Source organism: Schistocerca americana, chromosome 5 (assembly GCF_021461395.2).
Source record: "Schistocerca americana isolate TAMUIC-IGC-003095 chromosome 5, iqSchAmer2.1, whole genome shotgun sequence".
Classification (NCBI taxonomy): domain Eukaryota; kingdom Metazoa; phylum Arthropoda; class Insecta; order Orthoptera; family Acrididae; genus Schistocerca; species Schistocerca americana.
The window spans coordinates 594,288,474-594,311,896 of record NC_060123.1 but is presented as its reverse complement, the minus strand read 5'-3'; the positions used below and the strand labels follow the sequence as shown (position 1 = coordinate 594,311,896).

Sequence of the window (23,423 nt, the reverse complement as noted above, 5' to 3'; positions counted from 1 at the left end):
AAGATTACGTCTTTTAATACCACCATCAGTTTTGTGGGGCGGGTATCTGTTATTTACAAGTGAAATGGAATTGTAGCTTGGAGACTGTGGCCAGAACATTTAAGGTTCCACAATTGTATTCAAGTTCGCAAAATGCTTCATGATGATCAGCAGTTAATCTCAGGGACGCTGTAGCAAGTTGCAAATGAATAAATGGCTTAATACTAGTTGTATTCGGCCATTGCGTTTCCATGCCACAATCCATTAAGCTCATATTGGCCGCTGACTGTAACAATAAAACATTTCATGCATCCATTAGGAGGATTGTTAAAATGAGAACTCGTGGGACTTAACTAATATACATTAATTTAATAATAAATGGTTATAAAGCTAATACATGGCACTTGCATACGATTTGTCTACACAAAAGAAAGGTTAGTTACCAATAAGCAAGGAACGCAGCTATAGTGTGTCCTATCAGTGCAGCGGCTAACAGAGAAGTGAGAAAGAGATCCAAGCAGGAATGCTCTTCGCTTACTTTTTAAAACAAAAAAAAAAACAATTATAATTGATTGCAGTCAGCCACAGGCCAACTGCCACTATATCTTTGAAATGTTATTTATGAAATTATGTACATTAATTTTGTGGAATGTAATTGTAAGTTATTTAGGCATGAAGTTATTTATAGCAAAAAAATTAGATTAGTGCACATTTTTGTGCTTTCTGGCATTTTTGCTATGTTACATTTAAGTAAAAATGAGTCTGTCCATGTAATGTTTAATTCCCCCACAAAGGCTTGTAGCTATTTCATTTATAAATTGCCTTCAGTGTTTATATTCCTTTCAGTACAGTTAAAAATGAAATATTTTTCGATGTGCAATTGTTCATTTAAAATTGTTTGTACACAAACTGTTGTTTCAATACATTCCCATGAATGTCAATTAAAATTTCATTTACATATGCACATAAATAAGTAAATGAAACAGTAAATTAGTTATACAAATCGGAATGTAGTCAATCAGATTACATTGGATTTATGGTAGAATGACTAAGGTATTACATGAACTGGTATATTTCACAGCTTTTTGTTGTTTGTTTAGATTTCAATGGTTTTCATTTTCAACAACGTTATGTACACTTCTTGTCCTCATTAGATGTCTTGAAGATTGTTGGTTGTATATGTAGAGCTGGAGAATTTCGATGGTATGCATTTGTATTATGCTATGTAGACTCATTGTTCCATTGGTACACGAAATTATAAAGGTTTGCTGTTGTGTTTTGCCACTCCGCAACCCCAGATGTGGGCATGTTCTTAAGATGAGGGAAGTGCCCCCATCCACTTCTGATGGAATGTTTACATCTGTATCTTGCTAGCAAATGACTGGCTTAGCTGTCAGCTTACTGTGACATCTGACCCACATGGCAGCATTGGCGAGGAACGAGCAGCTGAAGTGTCGCCAACTCATTCACCAGTGTCCTAGAATGTTTGTTGAAAAGATAAAAATAGCAGTTTCAGTTGTTTGATAGTTGCTGCAAAACACTAAGCTGCACACACTGTAATCACTGACTGATGGTTTCTCTGTGCAAAGTGCACTCGAAGTAAGGTTATGGATTGCTATTTAGAAGTTTACACAAACTTGAGTTCTGGAAAGTTGGTCAGGCAAGGTTTCATGGCTAGTTAAGCCACATAGCAGGAACCAAAGTATATCTGTTCACTGCTATCAGAGTTTTCTGTTTACAGTCCATACATAGCACTAATCTAATATTTATAACGCATACAAGTGTGTCTTGTTAAGTATTCATTTAGTCACTGATGCACGGTAACAGTTTTAAATGTAAAACACGCACTCAACACCACATGCTAACATTAGTCTCTGAAGCACTCCACAGTGTTGTCGGCAGCAGAATTGACCGGTGAACAGTTATGGAAGCAATATATTCACATACATATGAGTGTGTTATGAACTGTGTCCCTGTTGTGTAGCATCCAGTCAATACCAGGATACTGTGTTTACTATTTGATCATGTCTCTCTTCATGTCACATATTGGTAAGATGAGTGCTCCACTGTTTCGACTAGCCTCGTGCTTGTTTCACTTCAGAAGAGATTCTCAGAGACACTAAATGTGACGATTTGCTACCGAACTCCAAAGGTGCATTTTTCATGAGTATTTAGTCCATACAATTTAGTCTTTTCCCTGCATTACTTTGTGTCATGAAATACAAGTATTGCAAACTGTAAAATTGTATCAGTTTGTTTGCCCTGGTTTTAACATATTCATGTTCTCCTCTGTACGATGCTATGGTCAGATACGTTTCCTTGGCCCACTGTCTTATACATTTAACCCTTTGACTGCTGGAGGCGCATGATCTGCTTGGCACGCTGAGGCACTGTGGCCTGCACTGTCATCCGTATACCTGCGCTAATGTGCCTGACCCTCGAGCTGCCGCTTGGGGCGGAGCACCCCTCGCTGCCCCAGCCGCACTGTGCTGAATATTTCTGCAGTGACTGCGACTCCACGCAAAATATTGTGTCCTCTCACAGCTGATACAGAATACTCGCAAATGGTCTCACTACGTAGTTCCCCTGCAGGTGAATTACTACAGAATCAAACTGTCTGGTAAAACTATTTTCCGTCACCAAGAATGATATCTTGCCTGTAGTTTCCTTGCACTATTTTTGTAGATTATGCCGAAAGCAACGTGATTTGTTAGCTTTACATCAGTAGTTTATTGTTCTTTCTTGGATACCCGTTTATAATGTCTGCATTTATTTATGCGTTCCTAACCGTACTAACTCAAGAACGAATAAAATAAGCCATAGATTATAGATTACTGTACGTTATTTTTGTTGTTCAGAACATCGTATTATGTCGTTTATAGGAGAAAGCGACATATAGATCATCTTTCATATCGCACTACAACATCGGAATTTACTGTGAGCAACGGTAAGAACAATTTCACTTCACGTCGTGAAATTCGTATTCTGGTGTGATAAGAAATTTCACATGGCCTACTGTTTGTATCGCTGAATAGCCCGAATATTTGTTGCGCTTTGTAATTACCAGATTATGCGTAATTTTGTTTCTTTGTTGAATACTTACATGCAACAATCAAAACTATTGTACAAATTTCGTCAGATTTTCCAACATTTAAAAGATGTGAAATCTCTTACTTTTCTGTATAAGCGAATTTAATGTGCTAACAAAAAGACAGTCATGAACTGTAAATTTAGGCATTACTTTTACACTTTGTGAATATGTTTCCCATCCTTCTTTTTGATCCGGGCTTTGGACCGGCACTGGCGAAGTTAAAAACATTTTTATTTTGTTTTTTCCCTTTTTATAATTTTTTTCTTTTTTTTCAAATAGCATTATTGTATTCGTTCTATGCTGCAATTAATAATTCTGTCTTGTGTGGTATTTTTCAAAGAGGGCATGACACACAATGGAACCTTGCAAGTTTTGCATTCGTACCTGCTTTCTCGACGCACTTTTGTTTCCAGCAAACAATGCATCTATGCATTAGCGCATTTTTCTTGGACTGATCACTTGTTGTAATGTCTGGAAAATGCCTTCCCACAAATCTTAGAGGATTATCATCAGAACACCTTCCTCTGCCAGCTTTTCTGCGCTCTAACGCATACGTTTCTGTAAGTTCTGTTACCAGTGACAGATGAAACTCTGCTATCGTCATTTTACGACCTGTTAGTGATCTATGTAGGACATGAGAATTTAAAACACACAGATCTAGAACGTGAAAAAAGAACTTTTTATACCACTTCATTGTCTTCCGAATACATCCGACAGAGCTAAGCAGCATATCAGAATGGTCAACTGCTCCCATATTCAAGTTATAATCTACAATGCTTTGTGGTTTCTTAATTTTTTCTCCAGTATTCCTGTCAATCTTTCCTGTGTCAACCATTTCTGTGGTGTTACAAGTGGTCAACATCCACACTTCCCTTTTGTCACACCACTTTATAGCAAGCATTGTATCAGTACACAAAAATTGAATATCTCCACGTTCCAGTTTCTTCTGAAGTTTCGGCATGTTGTATCTGTTCTGACGGATAGTACCACATGCGTCCGTCCCATGACTGTGAAGCCAGGCAAACAAGTCTGGTCTTGAGTACCAGTTATCGACATAGAGGATATGTCCATGTTCTAAATAGGGCTTCATAAGTGTAGCCACTATATCACCACTTTTCCCCAAATTGTGGAACTCAGTTTCTGTTGATGCCCCTGTACAAACAATGAAATCCAAGACACAGAGTCTTACAATCACATAACACAAATGTTTTTATACCGAATCTACTCCGTTTCGATGGAACGAATTGTCTGAAAGATAAGCGTCCTTTAAATAATAACAAACTTCCATCAATGCAGAGCTTCTGTTGTGGATTAAATGCACAATGGAAAGCTGTACAAACTTTACTGACAATGTTCCTAATTTTGAATAATCTGTCTCCTCCAGTACTGGCAAAGTTGTCACTGAAATGTAACATTCTCATAAGTAACAAAAAGCGGTCTCTTGACACGAGTTCACTAAAAATTGGTGTATTTAGAACATCTCTGGTCCAGTATTCGCAAATTTTCAGTTTTTTCACGCCAGGCATCAGAAGACAAACAGCTATGAAACAATACATTTCTTCATATCCAGTATCTTTCCACTTTGAGATTCGAGAATGCACTGATTCGGGAGTGTTCTCCTTGGTGAATAAATAAAACTGATTCGTTTCGTCAGCTATATATTTCATCAGTTCTTGTGTAAAGAATAACATGAAAACTGACAGAATACTTGACTCATTCCCTATTTGACACACGTGTCCCGTCAGCGTATCATCAAATGCGTGATTAATTGGCTGAAAGTCATTTTCTTTCCAGTCAAATATATCACTAAGATGTGCTTGCTTCATAGGCGTTTCACTATCACTTTCTGATTGTTCAGATTCAGAACAACTAACATCTCTTGTTGAAACATGAGACTGCTTTGACACCCCTGCTGACGTGGATGGTTTATGAATAGAGCTTTCGGACTCTGTGGAAGAGCTATCACTTTTGTCAAAGTCAAGTAGTTCACCCTCACTGTCGCTCCTCGTAAGAACCTCCATGATTTCTTCCTCAGTGCAACCACATCATCATGCCCTTTTCCTTGTAAAATACAGGACACGAAAAACACTGATGTAAGTTCCGATGAACTGTGAACTGTAGTGCGAAGCCTAGGCTCACAACAGACAAGCTAGCGGCCAGAACTGCGAAAGGCTACTGAGACATGGGACAAGAAGTCCACTCTCCGAGTTATCTCGTCATCGGCACTCAGGTATCAGCGCGCCTATACTCGTCATCAGCGCTCAGGGGCCGGCAAGCGGGTGCGACTTAACTCGTCAACAGTGCTCAGGTGAAAACCGGCAGCTGCGACTATACTCATCATGCTGCATGCCGCTCCCAGGGTGCTAATGACGAGTAAACTCGTCAAAAGCAGTCAAATGGTTAAGTAGTTTTAGAGGACCCAGATTTGTGTAGCACCCCCTGTTATGTGACACAAGGCTCCTAACTTTACTACAAGGAAATTTCCTCTATTTACAAGACGAAAATTTAAGTGACAAAGTGTCAGCAAAACGTGAAAGACTCAAATGGTCATGGCATGGCAAAGAATCAAATCCTAATCGCAATTTCATCCTTCATGTGAATAAGGCGTGGCTCATCTCTACTTAGATACCATGACACACGTGAGAAAAATGCAATAAATATACAAACAAAAATACACACACATACTTTTTTTTAATCCACATTTCACAGATGTCTTTGGTTTTGTTTTGTGCACAGCACCTAGGTTTTGTACATTGAAAGAATTTCAGTGTTTGAAATGTACTTTTTTCCGTTAACTCCAGGTTTGTTTAAAATTCTTTCATCTGATAAGAATAAAAAACTTACATCTAAGTTAATGTTCACGACATGAATAAATTCCTTCATTACGACACTTCATATTAAAGATTTTCACTTTTCTGCTGATGACACACACTTCGTCAACATGGCATAGACAAACAACCTTTTACACATTACAAATAATAGTATCTTGTCAATTTATAACAACACAAAATGGTATAAGACAAAAAGAACCCACACACACTATATATACATGACAAAATCATTATAAAAGAACAGGTTATTGGCAAGTTTTTCAAACTGTGTAGACATATATCTTCACCAGATAAATCTTTTCAGACTGCAGTGGTGGTACAATCCTTGAATCTTATTTGTATTTGGACATGCCAGCAAATATGACCCTTCAGAGGTACTAAGAGTACAACAATTTTGTTTAGGTTTAGAGTGTCAAGTAACAAGATGCGTGCCTCCACCTGCTTTATTTATTGCTAACAATGAACAAGTGACATTGATGTTTCTATAATATTCCATGCAAGCATCTTTTCTGTTTCCTATTTAACTGCCTCCCTTTTTGACCAAGGAATGGAATAAGTTTGATGTGAAAATGTGTCCTATGGAACAACATTCATCTTGTAAACATATCCTTTTATGAATCCACATTTACAAAAGATAATAGCAGACAGCAGAAAGCTGAGCTTTCTGATTTGTTAAGGTATTCTGATTTCATGCCTTAGTGTCGATCTTGTTTGAATCATGTAAATTATCACCGTCTTTATTATATATGAGCTTTCTATGTTCATTGTCAACAAGATGATTGCCTGCCCATGACACCTTGCTGCCTACAATCTTAAATTAAAGATTCTGGCAAAATTTGCCAACTTTTCTTACCTCCAACATTTATTCGGTATGTTCCACTCTGGAGGTCAACCTTTCCATCCTACTTCCTAGACGTAGACAAGAGCTTAACGATGAAAAACGTATATTCTATAGCTCTGTTTTCAAATAATACTTCCATCTATGCCTGCTTTTTAATCCTTTGCAGCCGTGCACCAATGGCTCCCAAGACATCACAATTCTGCACAGGCAAAGTCGGAACCTTTCTGGTCTCACAAGTCTCATTAAAAAAAATTTAAAGCGAGTACATTTAATTTTGCCCCCCTATCTACAATGATGGCGGTTGGTATTCCACCTAGTACAGTGTTTACTGCTGCCTGAACATGCTCTTCATTACATTCTGTACTCGACATTGGATCTTTATATAACTCATCCTTTATGCCAGTTCCTTCATTATAACAAATCACATTCGTAGTAACGTTATTCATTTTGCCCCCATTCCATTCAGTGTCCAATAGGACTGCTTTTAGTTTGATGTCTGAGTTTGTTGTTGAGGTTGCTTATCCGTAACCTAAGCTGTTTGTATTGGTTGGTTATTACATCTTGCTTGATGCTGCTGGTCTTGCCAACCGGCAGGCGGCTGTGAAAAATTTACCGATGAGGGGCCCCCGAAAATTAAGCTGCAACTGACTCCCGTTTTGATTTTGGTTTTGCCCACAGTATCCTTGGTTTCGCAAGTGTCTGTTAATCTGATACCCAGGGTGATATCTGTGGTTACTGTTTTTTATTTCTACGCACAAATTCGGAACCTTTCTGGTTCCATGCATGCCCACTGTCATTCCTGTGCTCACCAATATGCATGCCACTGTTGCCGTATCCAACGTGATTGCTACCACTGTTTTAGTTCGCGCTATGTTGCGGGCCATCACAACAATTGCCGTTCATTATTTTCAAGTCTTCTTGATTTAAATCAAGCGAGTCCACCACAGACGAAAAATTTTCCAAACTGTTGCAGGGAGCGTGTATTATCTTTTCTTGAATATTGATAGGCAATTTGTCTTTAAAAATTCCTATAGCGTCTCTGTCTGATACGGGATTGTCCCAATACCGTGTCTTTCCAATGTACTTTTTAAAATAATTCCGAAGACTTTCTTGCTTGGCATTGTAAGCCTATGGGTTGAATATTTCATGTCTTAAACAAATATTGGTGATCATATATTCATGCACGTCTAAGAATGCTTGTTCAAATGTCAAACAGGATTCTGCCATTGCCACAGCCCATGCCACGGATTCACCCTGTGTGTACGAGGCAGCAATCTGAATTTTCTGACATTCGTTTCACGTCTTTAGCAATATGCCCATTAAAACTGTGTATAAATATCACTGGATGTGGAAACCTTTTTTCTTGATAAACACCTGAAATTGCCTATGCTTGAGATGGCTTTCTTCCAAGAGCACGGCTGCTAATGTTGGTGCTGCACCTGCGGTATCTTAACTGCATTCTGCAATTGTACCATAAGGTCCTATTTAATTTTGTACGTGCGGACTGTTCATCAGCACACTCCAATGTTTGCAGCATATGCATGGACCTCTTTATTGTGTCATGCGGCGTACTAACAACTCTTTCGACCTGTTGTTTGGGGTTGGTTACTTGAGTGCGCCATTGGGGAAAATCTGTTAAAATTTTACACATTTTGTAAAGTTCAGTGCGAATAGTTTCGCACTGCAGTACCTGGCTTGGACACAACTTCTGCACTTATGGCTTGCACCCCAGCATGTTTTTCTTGTTTGACCTTTTTCGTTATTTTGGTATCTCTTTTGGAAACCCATTCATGAAATTTCTCCCTGAACAGTTAGCTCATGTCACATTCTGATGCAGCCCTAAAGACAACTTATTTACCTCATTAGTGAGGTTCAAGACTAGTTTCAGTTTCAGATTGTTTGTGTTTCATTTTTATGACTCCATCTGATAATTTATTTACGATACCGGTTATCTCGTGCCACATCTTAGTCAAATTTGAAATTTCTGTTTTAGCTTTGTCCAATATCGTAGTGATCTGTGTATATAATCTTCCATTACAGCATCGAACTTTGTGTATCCAGTCTTATGCACTGACGATTCGCGAGTGTGATGACCTTTGGCATGAAAAGGAAAATGAAAATTGGCTTTTGGAATATATGAACCTTGAGGGAGAGTAGCAAGCTGAAACAAGTGGCCAGGGAAATCCTGAAATTGAGAAGTGAGGTGGCCAGAGTTTGGTGTTATGCAGACATTAGATGGAATTGTGTTTTTATACTCAGGATGTGGAGAGGAAGAGGAACACTGGGATGGAGTTGGGCTATTGTTGACCAAGGCAGCAAAGAAGAGCATTCTAGAATGGAGACCTGTGTCCAGTAGGATCACGACTGCCAGATTTAAAACGAAGGTCCGAAACATGACGCTCATCCATTGCTATGCCCCCAAAGAGACATAAGGGATTGAAAAGGAGGAGGAGTTCTACTACCTAGTGTGAGAGACTGTAATGAAAGTGATCAAGAAAGATATCCTCATTGTTATAGGAGACATAAATACCAAAGTGGGAGAAACCAATGATGGGGGGTACATGGCTTGGTTGAAATGAACGATAATGGGGAAAGATTTAGTGACTTCTGTGCAAGCCATGACCTTGTAATAGGAGGGACCTTGTTTCCTCATTGGAGATGTCATAAGGTAACATGGATATACCCAGATCATATTACAGAAAATCAAATTGAACACATTGCAGAATCCAGGAAGTTCAGGAGCAGCCTGAAAGACATGCGGAATAGTAGGAGAGCAGATGCAAGCAGCGATCACCCTCTTGTTACTGCCAGTTTCCGAATAGATTGGATGTCCAAACATATCTAGAGGAAGATTACCCGTGGAAAGGAGGCCAAGAGAAGAGTAAACCAGAGCAGGACCAGGCAACAAAAGGACGCACAAGCTGATTATAGAGCAGCAGATAAGGAAGTGAAAAGGAGTGTGAGAAGAGACCGTAGAAGACGGATAGATGAACAGGCTGAAAGAGCAGAACAGGCAACGTGGAGGGGGGGGGGGGGGGAGGGGGGGGATGTGAAAGAACTATATACCACTAAGATGCTCTCAAAGAAAAGTTTCCAGAGGAACCGACCAGTAAGGAATAAGAAAGGGGAGATACTAACTACACATGAAGAACAGTCATGAAAGTGGAAGGAACACTTTAACAAAGTTCTAAATAGAGACCTTGGTAGTGAGATAGAAGAACAAGAACAAATGAATAGAATGATCCTAGTCCCAACATTGGTGTAAATGCACCCACAAATGTTGAAGCAGATCAAGAATGGGAAAGCACCAGGACCAGATAATATAACATCCGAGATGGGGACACCACTGTCGAATTATTGTACAACCTCTTAGAGAAGATATGGAGAGAGGAGAAACTTCCAAAGATTGGAAATGAGGTATTATGGTGAAAATACCCAAGAAAGGAGATGTTACTAACTGCAACAACTGTTGGGACATTACCCCATTGGCAGTACCGAGCAAGGTACTTTTGGGATCATTTTAAACTGCATTAAGGATTCTGTGGAAGCACAACTGAGGGGGGGGGGGGGGGGGGGAGAGAGAGAGAGAGAGAGAGAGAGAGAGAGAGAGCAGGCGGGTTTTAGAAAACATTAACGCTGTGTGGATCTTATCAATACTCTCAGAATTATCTGAAACAAAGTGCAGTGTTGCAACACACCCTCCATCTTACCTTCATTGACTTTGAAAAGGCTTTCGACTCTATCAATCTAAGAGTCATGTGGAATAGACTTGCAAAATATAGCATTCCAATGAAGATTGTCGTCATCATCATCAAGGAAATGTATGAAGACTATGAATGCCAAGTACTAAATAATGGAAAACTAACAGACCCTTTCCAAATTAATTCGAGAGTACGACAAGGGTGTATTCTTTAGCCAACACTATTTCTTTTGGTGTTGGACCATGTGATGAAGAGAGTGATGGGGGGACGGAAGAGATTTGGGCAATGGGGGATGCGAGACAGGCTCGAAGACCTAGATTTCACAAACAACATACGCTCAATGGCACAATGATATCAAAACATCGAAGAGAAATTGACCAGGTTACAGAGAGAGGCAGAAGTTGCAGACATCAAGATAAAAGTTCACAAAATCAAAGAAATGCGGATAAATTCGACCATCACGACTAGGCTGGCCATTAATGGAGAGGATGTAGAACAGGTCCAATTCTTTCTTTATCTCTGAAGTATAGTCACTACTACAGAAGATACTGAGGACGATCAGCAAAGCAAATGGTGTGTTTGTACGACTGTACCCTGTTTGTTCTTCTTTGAGATGTGCCCATTTCTCCAAACTCCAGCTTGTCAATCGCAAAGTAAAGGCTGTTCTGTTGTATGGTTGCGAAACAAGTCAAGTGTCAAGTCACCTGGCTCGGACACAACTTCTGCGCTTACGGCTTGTACTGCAACATGTTTTCCTTATTTGAGCTTTTTCGTTATTTCGGTATATTTTTTGAAAACACATTCTTGAAATGTGTTACCATGTTTTTCTCCCTAAGCAGTTAGGTCATGTCACATTCTTTAGGGGCAACTTATTTACCTCATTAGTGAGGTTCGAGTCTAGTTTCAATTTCAGATTGCTTGCATTTCATTTTTGCGTCTTCATCTGATAATTTATTCACAATATCGGTAATCTCGCAGTATGACTTAGTCAAATTTGAGATTCCTGTTTTAACTTCGTACAATGTCTTAGTGATCTGTGTACATAATCTTCCACTATGGCATCGAACTTTGTGTATCCAATCTTATGCACTGATGATTCACGATTGCAATATTTTGTTGTTTTGAATTTTCAGATTGTTGTTCGAATTTACTTTCAAAGCTTTCAGATGATGAAGAATCAGAAAGCATTGAAAATAAATTCAATCAAGTTTATTTTCGATTATGTCCAATTGTTCTTTGACAACTTGCGGAAATTCTCAGTAATTCGTGCAGTCAAATCATATAATGGCACAGCTGACTGTGCTAGCGGCATAACAGTTCACAAATTTGCGATTGTACATCCACTCCTTCAAACAAGACATTTACATTTTCTGCTCCAGATTCTGATACTTCTGTATCAGAATCTGCCATCTGTTTCAGTCGGCTCGACTGCATTGTTGCTATCGACTGGAATTTAGTTTTGTCTTTGCTGATTTGCATCCATGCTCTCAGGCTTTCCAATTTTTATTATAATCTCACAATAAACCACAGAAGTTAAAATTATTTGCACAAATCCAAATAATTATACACTTTTAAAAATAACAAAGAAATACATAAACAATGCAGAAAAATTATTTACAATTATGAAAGACAAGATGAATGCCAAATTACAGAGAGAGCAGGATGGCTAACTGTCCATCTTCCCAAAACGCTGTTTTGGCTACTTCTGATACAGCAATGCTTTATAAGAAAATTGTTATACAAAAACGATCACGAAAATAAATCTTTTCAGATCTTGTATTTAATGAGCCACCCATAAAATAAGCGAAGTTACCGAAATGCAAAGGCCGGCTAGCAATATTGGTGTTCCTTACCTTTTTACAGCACAGCGTGTGAGGACTGGGATAATTCTCTGGTTTCTCCGATATCTGCTGGTTAACATACAACTTCCACCCGTACACAGTATCTCCAGATTTGTGGATTAATACGTCCTCCCACAGATTAGAGACATGAAAAAGAGAACAAACATGTAATTCATGTATAATGATTTTTCCATGCCACTTGTTGGATGCCAAAATGATGCAGCTGCTCATGCAAGATTACTAAAATTTGGTTTGAGTAGAAACTGAAAGCAATCACTGGAAAGAGAACTTTAAAAATTAATTGGAGCAGACAACCATTGTGGATGATGGATGCATTTTTGTTAGTGACCAAGCTGACTTCTAGAAAAATGTTGTAAAATTTAGAGAAGATTGTATCTTTTAATACCACCATCAGTTTTGCAGGGCCAGTATCTGTTAGTCTCAAAGCTAAGATTCCATTTTGCCCATAAATGTGGCCATTTAAAGGTTCCCTGCGTGCATTCAAGTTTGCAAGACGCTTTGTGATGATCAGCATTTAATCTCAAGGATGCTGTAGCAAGTTGCAAATGAATAAATGACAGAACACTAATTGTATTTGGCATTGTGTTTCCATGCCACAATCCATTTAGCTTGTATTGGTTGTTGGCTGTAACAATGAAACATTTCACGTATCTTAAATCTATTAGGAGAACTTATAAATGATTGTAAAGGCTCATGCGTTCTCATTTTAAAATTAAATTAATGTAAATTAGTTAAGCTAATGCATGATGTAACCAGAACAGCAGAGAAATGAAGAGTTTGAGATGTGGTGTTACAGAAGAATGTTGAAAATTAGGTGGACTGATACGGTAAGAAGCAAAGAGACACTCTGTAGAAACGGGGAGGAAAGGATTGTATGGAAAACACTGACAAGGAGAAGGTGCAGTATGATTCGACATCTGTTAAGACATCAGGGAATAACCTCTGGGGTACAAGAGTGAATTGCAAAGGGCAAAACTTGTAGAGGAAGACAGACGGCAGAATACATCCAGCAAATAATTGATGTAAGTTGCAACTGGTACTCTGAGACAAAAAGGTTGGCACAGGAGAGGAATTCACAGCCAGCTGCTTCATATCAGTCAGAAGACCAATGGCTCAAAAAATTTCTTATTGTAGAAGTCCTCCACAATAGTCCTACTCCTTAAATCCAGTGAACATTGCTATGCATCCTGATCCAACAGACCTGTTAGCCTGACTTCAGTAAAATGCTTCAACCCGTCCTAATGCACAGTATCAAGAAACACTTTGAATACCACCTACGCCTTCACAACATCCAGTGTGGCTACTGTCACAAGTACCCCATAAGTTATCAGCTTCTCAGACTTATCTCACCACTTTTCCTGCAAGGAACAAAAGCTCTTGTGCTTATTTTTCTTCCCCCAGAAAATAAAAAGCCTTTGATGATATTTGGCATAGAAGCCCCATGTTTAAACCAAAAATCTATGCTGTCCCTCCCAATTATATCTGCCGTATAGCTCCTTTTCTGACATACCATCCTCCTTTTGTCACTGTAAATCTTACCCAGCAGCATATCTTCATCTGTCTACAGGAATGCTTCAAGAATTAGTTTTTAACTTCTCTACCATCTCTGCAAAGCTGAAATGCACCAGCCAGTTGCCCTGTTAGCTACACGATGCCAACAACATCCATCTTCTTTATCCCCAACCAGCCTTCCTAACATTCCCTCCGGATCTACATTAATAACCTCACCTCTTAGTGTAGTCTCTGCTACCTCAAAATCAACTATGTTAAAAAGCCACGCAATTATTGTAATAAATACAACCAGTCATTTCCCTCCCCCTGGCGTCCACAATATCACAGAAACATGCCTCTGTGGTGGCACTTGATTCAGAGGTAAGTTGGTTCAAATCTAAGTGGTGGCTCGTATTTCCTCAGCAATGAGAGGGGGGATGGAAGTATAATGTTTCTAATGACCAGACCTTGCATCAGCATCATAGATTAAATTACCTCTCCTCAGTGTCTCATGGCATATGGGCTTGTGACACTGTTGCAGGTGACATGAGTGGTATCATCGGTAATCACCTGCAGCTAATTGGCAATCCACTGCCACAGGGATGCTGTATGTCTAAGCGTTATCATCATCGGGCACCAATGAGAAAGAAGCCGTAAGCCATTCCTCGCGTAGTTACAAGGCACCATGTGGGACAAGTGTTTCCTGTTCTGCTGGTGTCTGGTATGAGTTCTTTTGGAGTCCGGTCCGAGTTCTGTTCTGTCTACAAGGGTACTACAGTTCCGTCAAGTGCAGACAAGCAAAGAAGTTCCACTTCTGCCTTCAGAGTGTCATTGTAACGTCACTCACTCAAGCCTAGTCTGGGCTTGCATGTACGGAGTGTTGAGGACGAACAAAAGATAAATATTTATCACAGCTGCAGTAAACATTCAGTACAGGCTTGTACTGTAATGCAGCTCATTGTTTTCAGCCACTCTTGTGTATCAGAACCTCAATTAATACCAAAACATGCTCTCACAGTTACAGCTACAAGGAACTAAAGATAAGTGTACTGCCTTTCAATCAATAAGGCATTCTGTTCATTGATTTTTTTTCATTTTTCTTCTTGAATATGTATTCAAAGCAGAACACATGTCTGTCAGATGTGGATGTTAACTCTTAAGTCTGGTGGTACAATTTGTGTACCACCTTATGTTTCACCGAGGTTGTACAGTGGTACATTATTTGTACTACCAATTTGGATGCGTAGAACAGCGCATTCTTGTGGTAGATTACTTGAACTACAGGGTCCGGCATAAAAAACTCCCCAATTACAAAGTAACGTGCAGCGGACAGTAGAAGGAGCAGAGTGGTGGGGGGCGCGTCGTTAAGTAGCTGCCTACGTGCCGTTTTCAGTGTACGCCATGGCGTGGTCTGGTGAACATCGTGCCTTCGTAGTGGAAGATTGTATTCAAAATGGCGAATCGCCTATTAATACTCAACGTGCTTTTCGCGTTCGCTTTGCGCTCGGACGACGGGACCCTGTTCCCGATAAGAAAACAATTTATTCTTGGATTGCTAACTTTCGTGAGACAGGTTCCGCATTAAAAAGGAAACCACCTGGACGACCACGGACTGCAACAGGCCCCGGAAATGTTGATGCAGTTAGAGCTTCAGTTCAACAATCTCCTCGACGATCCGCTAAAAAGCATGCGGCAGCATTACGGATATCTGATCGAAGTGTGAGAAGAATCTTGCATCGAGATCTTAAAATGCATCCTTACAAAATTGTAACTACGCAGGAACTGAGCGAACGAGACTGTGGTGTCCGTGTAAGTTTGTGCCAAGACCTTCTTCGGAACATTCGTCCCAACGATATTGTGATTTTTTCTGATGAAGCACACTTTCACCTTGCCGGAACAGTGAACAGCCAAAATTGCAGGTACTGGTGTGAACACAATCCCCAAGAACTTCATCAACGACCACTTCATAGCCCTAAAGTAACAGTATGGTGTGCTGTTTACAATTCCGGAGTGATCGGTCCTTACTTTTTCGAAGAAAATGACAGGAATTTAACCGTCAACAGTGAACGCTATTGTGCCATGCTCCGCGACTTTCTCCAACCGCAACTAAGGGAGCTTTTTGGTGAAATAGAGAACGTGTGGTTCCAGCAAGATGGTGCTACTGCCCACACAGCGCGGCAGTCACTGGCATTGGTGAAGGAAATGTTTCCTGGACATGTGATCTCGTTGCGTGGAGACATTGGCTGGCCCCCACGATCGCCGGACTTAACGCCCTGTGATTTCTTTCTTTGGGGTTATTTAAAAGCAAAATTTTATGAACAACGTCCACAATCTTTACGAGCCCTGAAAGAAGCAATTACACAAGAGGTTGAAGCTATTCCACCTGAAATGACTCAAAGAGTAATGAATAACTTCAGGGAAAGACTCAAACAGTGTGTCGACAGTGCAGGAAGCCATTTAAGGGATGTTTTATTTAAAAAGTAAGACCATAAGAGTATTTTCTAAAATGGCATAATATGTACTTTTATTTAGTATAAATAAAATTGTTCTACCTTATTTGGTTTTGTTTTTATTAGCTTTCCTTAAAGGGGAGGTTTTTCTGCCGGACCTTGTACTAGCAGGGCATGTTCTTTGTAGTTCTTAGATGTATGCACCAGAAGGCAGTTGTTACTGGGTTCTTGTAGCAGAACCAGTACTTCATATTTCTACGTCAGGTGCGCTCAAGTACACTGTGGAGACATGGTTTGTGCAACATTGTTATTTATTACCTGCTAATGGAAGTTTCCAACAAAATTTCTATTGGAATATGTAAGTACATTTGTTTATTGTAGTTTTTTGTGTTGTTCAGACTATTTCTATGAGAAATTATTAAAAATGTAGCTAATTATTCATTGGTTCAAAATATGTACCACAACAGTCAGTCTACTTCAAACATAGGTCAATCTTACTCTTTACTTTTCAGTAATAATGAGGGGTCAGAGAAAGCTGACTGAGTCTGAAATTTTGAAAGCCCTTTAAGAGAATATTCCATCTGACATATCATTTGATAGTGGGGACAGTGATGACACGAATGACAATTCTTATTGTCTGGAACCAACTGCATCCGAAACTATTCTGTTTGATTCTGATACATCAAGTGATTCTGAGGATGAGTGCCCAGCTACCGTTTCAGTGATTAGGTCAGCAGAAACTGAGCTAAGTCAAACCATCACAGTGCATCAGACTCCAACTGAGATTGCTGATCATCAGTCGAAGACTGAACATAAGTGGAGCAAAACTGAACGCCCTGCTGATGCCCCTGCATTTACTTCCCAGTGTGGTCCCAGTGTTTTATTGTGGAGTTAGGCACACCATCACCATATCAGTTATTTGGAGTTCTGCTTAGGGAAAAGGAAGACATGCTTCCAAGACTATCATGCATCTTGACGCACGGCGGTACAAAAAAATCAACCACCTCCCTTGTATCCAACAATGATTATAAAAATTGAATTTTTGTGTACAATGGTAATAATTATATTCATTCTATTATAAATATGTTGCTTGTATGAATTTTTGACAATAAAAGTAAGTCGTGTACTTCTAGAGCTGTTTTTTGGTCAAATTAGTTGCACATGAAAGAGTTAAGCTATTAACGCATCCATTACAGTCACCTACACTCAAATTAGATACATTCAAGCCACAATTCTCACACAACGCAAGGATAGTGCCCAATGAGGACTCTCACTTTTTCTCATATCTTGGACTAATCAGGCACCTCCAGCCTACAGCAGATTCATATTAAGAAAACTGGTGAAATATCCACATATTGCCAGTTTCCTTTCAACCATCATCTATACTTGGAAAAACCCACTGAACAATGTGTTGCTGTCGTAAGACAGTGGTTCAAAACCTGATTTTCCATCAAAATTTAGTTTCTCCATGATGCCACTAAACAGCTTAAGGTGAATGATACGATGGTCCCTTTGGAGGGACACAGCTGTCCTGCTTCCCCATACTGCACAATTCTAGCTTATGTTCTATGTCTAATCACTCTGTCACCAACAGGACGTTAACCTCTAATCATCTTTCTTCTTTCATTTTTCCAAAAGCCCTAACTGTCCAAGCCTCACTTCTACTAGTGTAGCTTAGATCTCTGCACTCACAAAATTTTACCATTCATTACTGTCTTAGAGGACACCATGCACTCTGCATCATCTTACCCCTCTCACAAGCAAACTCCACCAGCTGATTAGATTACCCTCTCGTCTGAAGTTCCTTGAAGTTTCTCACAAATTCTATACATCCCACAAAACTTGGAGATGAAAACCAAATTTTTCTGCCCAATCCTCTGCATATCTGGGCTCCAGCTGCACCTATGTCAGCAAGTCACACCTTCCTTCCACCTGCCTTCCCTTCGTATGCTATTTTAGCAAAACTTCAGCTGGCTGATTATTCCTGTCCCAGAACAGCATGCTGCTGCCACTTGTCTGTCCACCCAGCTATAATACTGGCATCTAAATCTCTTCAATATATAGATGCTCCCACTTCCAGCCTTCTGACCACCACAATCCCTCCCTCGCACCTTCATCTTCCCACATCAATTTATCAATCATACTTCCTAGCCCACTCCCACACTTTGTAATACATACATCGTTTCTGGCCTACACCTGCATCATGTTATATTACCTTCATAGCAGTTATCGGGACCTGATTCTCACTGATTTACAAAAAGCACTAGCTTTATCTTCATCATAGTTCCATAATCAATATCAACGTTTGTGTGTTGTTTTTAGAGACGCTATGCCTTTCAATTTATTTGAAACCTATAATTTTATTCCTTCAATCTGTAAAAACTACAAGGTATTTTAATGTCAAGAGCAGCAACATGTCTGCAACTTCATGTGGTGGGAGTGAAATGAATAATAAAAAAATTAGCTCTCTACGTCAAAGTCGTGCTTTTGGCCTTTCACAGAATCTGCCCGTGTATAAGAATCTTTTGGAACCTATTTGTCTACACTTGCACTCATCACACCAATGAACTATGCACAGATGATGATGTATAGCGTATCAGTATCATTTTCTTTGATTTGCATTCCGAACGAGAATGATGCTCAAGAAAAACAACTATCACGACTTCTAGAATGTAGCAGGTGAAGCTGAAGCTTGGTTTCGTCACTACGGTGCTTTGTTACCCATGGTCCTACAGCAGGCTGTGGTCACTGGCCATTTTTCTACATTTGGACTAACTTACTCAGTTAATTGTTGTGGGATGCAGTTACTTATTGGTTCTCCAAACCATGCTGCAGTTCAGACATTTTCGAGTTTGACAAATCAGTGTCTGAGATGAAAGAAGTGATAAGTGACAGAAGAAATCCCAGGAGCAATCCCTGAAGCATAAATCTCTGGAATTGTAATCCAACAATAATTCACTCAGCAGCCACACCAATTGCATGTATTGTTGCATTGCTCATGTTACACAAGGTGTATGTGAGATTACATTTCTGTGTGTATTTTTGAATTTATGCTAACAGAATATTGAGAGTAAATCATTCATTGTGGTAAAGGTATTTCCCACATCATCAGCTACTGTAGTTTGTTGTGCTTTTCCTCAACATTCTCACACTAACAAAACAAACTTGTCACAAATCTGTTGCATCACTGCTCTTAACTCTGCATGATGGGGTCACTTGATTGAGGGACAAAACTGAAATGTCAGAAAGACAAGAATTCAGCCAGCATCCTCTTTCTTTGTACAGCACCTCTGGAAGTCCCCATACACTAAGGTAAAGACAATATGGTCTATATCAAAGTGCTTAGATATAAAAGCTACATATCCAGCATTGGTATATGGACGATCACTCCTTACACAGAGATTTGTGCATCTCAATGTTGATATGTTACGGATTATCCTTTTAAAAATACTGCTTTGAAAGGCTTCCTCGACACTTACGTTCACTTTTCCATTAATCTTGTCACATTGAGCCACATGGGATTTAATTATTCCTCAACTGATTTGCTGGTGTGGTAAGATGCAAAATTTATCATTGTCATTTCCAAGGGCTGTTGGCACGGTACTGCTGGGAATTCGTGATCGCCATTTTAATGTGGCTTCAAATGTTGCGGAACCACACTCAATCCAAGGTCACATTGTTCATTAAGAAACTTGCGTACCTGAATAGCAAAACATGCTCAAGCTCCATCCTACTGTAACACCACACGATCCGTGGCTGCATTGTCATCAAGCTGAGGTTTGAACACATCTGTTGTACAGTCAAATGAAAGTTCCCCTTCGGTGTGCTTGAAAAAAAAAAAAGTAGTCCAAACAGGTATTGTGAGCACACCCTAACCCATATAACATGAGATGGGTCCAATTTCCAACTCTTTCAGATAACGGATGTTTTCCTTGACCAGAAAACAATATTTCTTCTGTTCAAACTGCGATGAATTGCACATTTATTAGAAAACAACACTCTTGAGAGAGACACAGCAGAAATAGGCATGACAAAGTATGGTAGTCTACAACTCACAGCTCCACATCATTGTCAGATAATTCAATAACAAACATCAACCTACATCCTTTTGTATCCCCCCCCCCCCCCCCCCCCACGTGGTTGTACACAGTTGACCGAGATGCTTGAAGTCCAACTGCTCTTTTGCAAATGGATTTCATTGGGGACTGCTCAAGGGGGGGGGGGGGGAGAGGGAGAGAGAGGGGGGGGGGGAGAGAGAGAGAGAGAGAGAGAGAGAGAGAGAGAGAGAGAGAGAGAGCACATCTCTGTCAGGCAAAGCTGCTTTATGAGGTGGACCATGGCAAATAGTCTCATCCACTCTTCATAGTTTTTCTTATCTGTGGATGCACCCACACATACTCCACCAATCTCTTCTTTAAAATGTAACTGTTGTACCTTTGATTCACAACTCAGAGTATGGATCTGAAACAAACAATACAATACTGATAACATTGTTCTCTCTCTCTCTCTCTCTCTCTCTCTCTCTCTCTCTCTTTTGCGAGCTTCAAAGCAGGAATATCAATAAAATCTATTTATTTTGTCAACTATACTAATCATAAGTCAAGAGTGAAGTACGGTAGGTATTTCTTGTACCTCCTGTAGATGACATAGACTAATTCACTCAATGAAACTCCGATGTCTATCTATCTCAGTGCTCTTAACTTTTGTGGACATGGCACCTCACATAATTCTGGGTAATTACTACTGGATGTTTGTTGGTTGTGACCAGTTTTAAGCACCGATCTTTGATGATTTAGGTAGACAATGCCCAATCTTATTATCCAGAGGAGACTCTGGGTTCAGCTGCCTGTAGTGTATGGGCACCACCTACTTGCCATCTTTCTTCCTTTTCAGATAAGGACTGGCAGTTGGAGGATAGTGTCCACAGAGAGTGTAGTGTTGCTTCTGACTGCCTGCAGCTGCTGGCAAATACCCTGGACCACCCCACTTGTCCACTGGAAGACCTACCATTCAAAGCCGTTAAGCAGTGTGAGCAGTGCTGTGTGCAGCTATGGCACGACATGATGCAGAGGTCACCCCCACGTACCTGTGACCAGCTACCTGGCCTACACGCAGAGGGCAAATGTCAATCTCTGTCTACTGACCTGGATGACAGTCAACTCGTTCAGCCTTTGTCAGGACACCCCATTTAGTATTATACAGTCCGTGCATGACGCTCGCTGTTATTTTGATAGTCCTGATGACCAATCGTGTTTAGAATCCAATGCTACAGATTCCATCTGTTCTATTTCTAGAGCTGTTCTTTTGCTGAAGTGTCGCGACTTTTCCTCCTTTAAGCCTTCCAAGACTAGTAGCTTCTATCTTTACCGAGATGGATCATACTCACAAACGTTTAAAACAACAAACTTATTCAGCCACACTAAGTATCACAAGCCAACAGAAAAAACACTAAACTATAAAAACAGTTTAAACAGCGCCACATTGAAATACAAGGATTTCAAAATTGTCAGCTTAAAGTCTTTAGAAATCACATTTATACTGGTAGATATTATTTTCCGCTTTTCAACTGCCGGAATATACATGTACTTTCCCCACCTATGTAATTTGCCTGGAAAGATATTCCCGTCCTTTCAGATCACGTGAATAATCCAGATCCTGTGCTCCGAGATATTGTATCGTATGGCAGGTGTCCCTAACTTATCTACAGCAGTGCTGATAGATAGCGCCCTCACACTTCTCAGCTGTATCTGGCTAAACTCATTCTGCTACCAAATGTATGCTTGTGTTCGTCATCTCAGGCTTCCTAATGAGCTACTACCAGACGAAGCAAGCAAGTTATTCCGTCGTCAGGTGCTGTGTGTGTTAATACCATGGAGTGTAGTATGTGTGGCAACTATTGCTTTTGAAACAACGAGCAAATATTATCTGATCCATAGTCGTATAATATTCCTTGTGGCGATTTCAGTGTCAGTGGCTTTCAATTTAGTTTGTCTTGGACTGGTTGGTTACATGTACCTATGTACTTGGTATTCCATGCGGCAACTCAGAATAATTGGTAACAGTAAATTTGCCACAAAGAAACAAACTCTTTATGTCATTTAAGGCTATTATCATAAGTGGGATAGGTATTGTAACTAGGCTTGGGTTCCACCAGGTACAGGGAATAGCACGATGGTGCAAGGACCAGTGCTGTTTGTCTGTTTCGTTTGTAATGGAACAACACTCCCTATATTGAAAAACAGGCTACTACAGTGGTGGAATCCAACTATCTTGCATCCAGAGCAAGAGCTGTGTTCAGCAGCTGAGAGGAATCTGGCAAGGAGAAACAATGAACTCTCTCTGGCTGCAGAATCCTCCGCTTGAATTTTTTTTCAAATGACGGTCTTCACTGTAGACTGAACTAAGCCCAGCAGTGAGGTGTAGATATAGAATCTACCTGCTATGACAAAATTAAATGCGACTGATATTGTACAACCAACACCTGTGTTTTATTTCTTCTTTATTTATAAGTGTGTGTTTATTTGTAAATTGTAGCCTCTGTCAGACTATTTTAATGCACTGAGATTACTTATTAAAATTGGCGGGAAATGCTCTGTGTACACAAACATTTTGATTTTGCAGGACATTAAATTTCAGTTTGTAAGACAATTTTTCAATCTTTATATACACGGGTTGACTGAAAAGTAATGCCTCCACCTTCGTAACTCTTCAACAGTTGGTAGCATTGGTATGTGGCAGGTACTGGCTGGCTTGTTCCATAGCCTCTTCTCTACAGCTCCAGTTGCCAGGAAGCCTTAGCTTTGAAGGGTTGTGTTGTTACAGTGTAAAGTATGAAACCTTGCGCAGACTGTGATTGAAGCAATGTGCTGTCATTGAGGTGACACCATCTGCTGTCAAGAATTCAAAGGAGATTCATCAGAGAATGAAAGCAGTTGATGGTGATTGTGTTGATGTGAGTACTGTAGGTCATTGGACGAGTAAGTTTAAAGATGTTGGCGTGGGAACATCCGACCTGCTTGACAAGCAAAGAGGTGGACGCCCTGTGACAGCAACCACCGAGTATCACAAGCAAAATGTTGACAGAGTGATTCAGGACGATCGTCCTATCACTCGGAGAGACATTGCAAGCACAATCGGCATTTCACAAGAAGGTGTGGGTCACATTATTGCTTTGCTT

General features: G+C 40.0%; 1 long non-coding RNA gene across 1 annotated transcript; it reads right to left on the bottom strand.

Moving 5' to 3' along the window:
* Positions 1-328: 328 nt before the first annotated feature.
* LOC124616144 lies at positions 329-15,203 on the bottom strand. Its single transcript, XR_006979849.1, has 3 exons — positions 13,990-15,203; positions 12,297-13,222; positions 329-1,456 (listed from the first exon to the last, which is right to left on the bottom strand). It is a non-coding gene; the product is annotated as an uncharacterized LOC124616144 (long non-coding RNA).
* Between the last annotated feature and the right edge of the window lie 8,220 nt (positions 15,204-23,423).